General features: G+C 45.1%; 1 pseudogene; it reads left to right on the top strand.

Moving 5' to 3' along the window:
* The first annotated feature begins 2,664 nt into the window (after positions 1-2,664).
* On the top strand, positions 2,665-3,137 carry LOC117091124 (annotated as a pseudogene).
* The last annotated feature ends 640 nt before the right edge of the window (positions 3,138-3,777 follow it).

Here is a 3,777-nt window from a genome sequence, read left to right as displayed (position 1 = left end):
AGTGACACTGATTAGCCCAGTGTTTTTCTTTTTTACGTTTTGGACATATTTCAGGCTTAGCAGTTTTCTTTTTTCCCCTGTCTAGCGGCCTGACTCACTGATTTTTTTTCTACATTCTTTTTTAGTATGACCATGCTTCCCACAGTTAAAACAAGCTCCAGGAAATGGAGTATTTCCTTTATCCACTTTCAGTCCTGACATAGTTTGCACCAACAAAGTAGCTTTATGCAGATTGCCTCCAATACTGTCACAGGCCTTGATATAATCAACTAAATGTGCTTTCCCTCGAATAGGTTGCAGAGCAGCCTGGCAATCGGGATTAGCATTGTCAAAAGCTAATAACTGCAACACTATATCCTGAGTAGCTGAATCTTCAATCACCTTTTTAAGAGACTCCTGTAACCAAGCTATAAAATCTGCATATGGTTCTTTGGGTCCTTGTTTTACAGCACTAAGGAAGGGTATTGTTCTCCTCCTGAACTGATTTTTTTCCCAAGCTCTAATGCACACAGGAGAAATGAGCTTGACCACTATATTCTATGGCATCGACCTGCATGACCACTTGTGCATCTAAACCAGCCCAGCCACCGACCCCCAAAAGTTGGTCTGCAGTTATATTAATTTGAGGTTGGGCCTGGGCGTTGTGAGCAGCCTGAATGGAAGCTTCATCTGCCCACCAAGTTTTAAATTGTAAGAACTGAGCAGGAGTTAGACAAGCTCGAGGAAGAGCGTCCCAGTCAATAGGAATCATCCAACTGGAAACAGTAACATTCTTTAGCAGTCCCATTACAAAAGGAGAACCTGGTCCATACTGATTAATAGCTTGTTTAAATTCTTTGACTAATTTAAAAGGAAAAGGCTCAAATGTAGCTACAATATTTCCCTGTTGATCTGGAGGTTGTATTCTAACAGGGAACTGCAAGCCTCTAAATCACCCTCTCTTCTAGCTTGCTGAATTCCTTCCTGAATAGAACTGAGAGCAGTAGCTTGAGGTGCTGCTTGAACAGTCACTGGGGCAACTCCTTTTTGCCCAGCGTCCTCTGGAAAAGAAAGATCTGGAGGGTCAAGCCAATCTTTTTCTTCAAAATAAGGAGGGGGTACAGAAGGGTAGGGATGAACCTCTTCCTCCTTTGCCGCTTTAGCTTTAGCTGGCAAAAAACCCTGCTCTGTAACCTCTTCTGTTACTTCATTATACTCTCCTTCCTCCTTATCATTAGTGTGAAAAGGTTCCAAGGTGGAATGAACCAAAGCCCACACTTGTCCCATTGTTACCCTGATGCTTCCGAGCTCCCCTTCTTACCCACCACGGGGATTGCTCAAGAGTACTCAGGTGGAGGCCGAGACGGTGGATCATGAGGTCAGGAGATCGAGACCATCCTGGTCTACATGGTGAAACCCCGTCTCTACTAAAAAATACAAAAAAAAACTAGCCAGGCGAGGTGGCGGGCGCCTGTAGTCCCAGCTACTCGGGAGGCTGAGGCAGGAGAATGGCGTGAACCCGGGAGGCGGAGCTTGCAGTGAGCCGAGATCGCGCCACTGCACTCCAGCCCGGGCGACAGAGCGAGACTCCGTCTCAAAAAAAAAAAAAAAAAAAGAGTACTCAGGTATCCTCCGGCTTAGTGCCACATTCTCCAGCCATTGCTCCAGCAACCCTCCGACCCGGGTTTGAGCCCCACATATGGGTACCACTTGCCGAGACCAGCTCAGTCATGGAGACCCTAACCCACTGGCACTAGAGGAATTAAAGAAACACACACAGAAATACAGGGTGTGGAGTGGGAAATCAGGGGTCTCACAGCCTTCAGAGCTGAGAGCCATGAACAAATATTTACCCACATATTTATTGATGGCAAGCCAGTGATAAGCATTGTTTCTATAGATTATAGATTAACTAAAAGTCTTCCTTATGGGAAATAAAGGGCTGGGCCAAAATAAAGGGATGGGTCTGGCTAGTTATCTGCAGCAGGAGCATGTCCTTAAGGCACAGCTCGCTCATGCTATTGTTTGTGGCTTAAGAATGCTTTTAAGCGGTTTTCCTCCCTGGATGGGCCAGGTGTTTCTTGCCCTCATTCTGGTAAACCCACGACCTTCCAGTGTGGGCATCATGGCCATCATGAACATGTCACAGTGCTGCAGAGATTTTGTTTATGGCCAGTTTTGGGGCCAGTTTATGGTCAGATTTTGGGGCCTGCTCCCAACATTTCACCACGTTGGTCAGGCTGGTCTCCACCTCCTAGCTCCGCAATCCGCCCACCTCGGCCTCCCAAAGTGCTGGTGTGAGCCACCACGCCTGGCCTAAGAATATATATTAATGTCCTATAAGCACATTAAAAAGTGCTCAACATCATTAGTCACTAGGAAAAAGTAAATGGATCCACAATGAGATGTCACTTCACACCCACTAGAATGACTATAACCAATCAGCAGATAACAGCAAGTGCTGGAGAGGATGTGGAGAAATCAAAATCCTCATTCACTGCCAGTGAAAATATAAAATGGTACAGGCCAGGTGCAATGGCTCACACCTGTAATCCCAGCACTTTGGGAGGCTGAGGCAGGTGGATCAGGAGTTCACGACCAGCCTGGGTCAGGAGTTCGATACCAGCCTGACCAATACGGTGAAACCCCATCTCTACTAAAAATACAAAATTACTTTTTCACAAGATGGCACCGAAAGCAAAGGAAGCTCCTGCCCTTCCTAAGACCAAAGTCAAAGCCAAGGCTTTGAAGGCCAAGAGGGCAGTGTTGAAAGGTGTCCACAGCCACAAAAAACAGAAGATCTATATGTCACCAACCTCCCAGTGGCCCAAGACACTGCAACTCTGGAGGCAGCCCAAATATCCTCGGAAGGGTCCCCCAGGAGAAATGAGCTTGACCACTATGCTGTCATTAAGTTTCTGCTGACCACTGAGTCGGCCATGAAGAAGACAGAAGACAACAACATGCTTGTGTCCGTTAAGGATGTTAAAGCCAACAAGAACCAGATCCAACAGGTGGTGAAGAAGCTCTGTGACATGGATGTGGCCAAATTCAACACCCTGATTTGGCCTGATGGAGAGAGGAAGGTGTATGTTCGGTCGGCTCCTGATTACGATGCTTTGAATGTTACCAACAAAATTGGGATCATCTAAACTGAGTCCAGCTGGCTAATTCTAAATATATGTATATCTTTTCACCATAAAAAAAAAAAAACAAAATTAGCTGACTGTAATCCCAGCCACTTGGGAGCCTGAGGCAGGAAAATCACTTGAATCCGGGTGGCAGAGGTTGCAATGGGCTGAGATTGCACCATTGCACTCCAGCCTGGGCAACAAGAGTGAAAATCCACCTCAAAATAAATAAATAAATAAATAAATAACATGGTGCAGCCACTTTTTTGGAAGATAGTATGACAGTTTCTCAAAATGTTAAAAACAGAATTGCCTTAAATCCAGCAACTTCACTTCTAGGTATGTACCCAGGGAAAATGAAAATGTATGTCCACACAGAGGCTTGTATGTGAATGTTCATGGCAGCACCATTCACAAGAACCAAAAGGTCAAGACAACTCAAAAGGCCATCAACTGACAAAGGGATTAAAACATGGAATATACAACGGAATACTGTTCAGCAAACAAAAGGAAGTTCTGATACATGCTACTACATTGATCAACCTCAACAATGCAATGCCTCGTGAAAGAAGCCAGATGCAAAAGAACTCACATTGCCTGATTCAGTTTATATGAAATATCCAGAAGAGCCTAATATAGAGACAGAAAGTAGATAACTTGTTGCCTA

Source organism: Trachypithecus francoisi, unplaced genomic scaffold (genome assembly GCF_009764315.1).
Source record: "Trachypithecus francoisi isolate TF-2019V2 unplaced genomic scaffold, Tfra_2.0 Lachesis_group11, whole genome shotgun sequence".
Classification (NCBI taxonomy): Eukaryota; Metazoa; Chordata; class Mammalia; order Primates; family Cercopithecidae; genus Trachypithecus; species Trachypithecus francoisi.
Note: the sequence above shows the minus strand (reverse complement) of the source record. Positions and strands in the feature narration are given on the sequence as shown.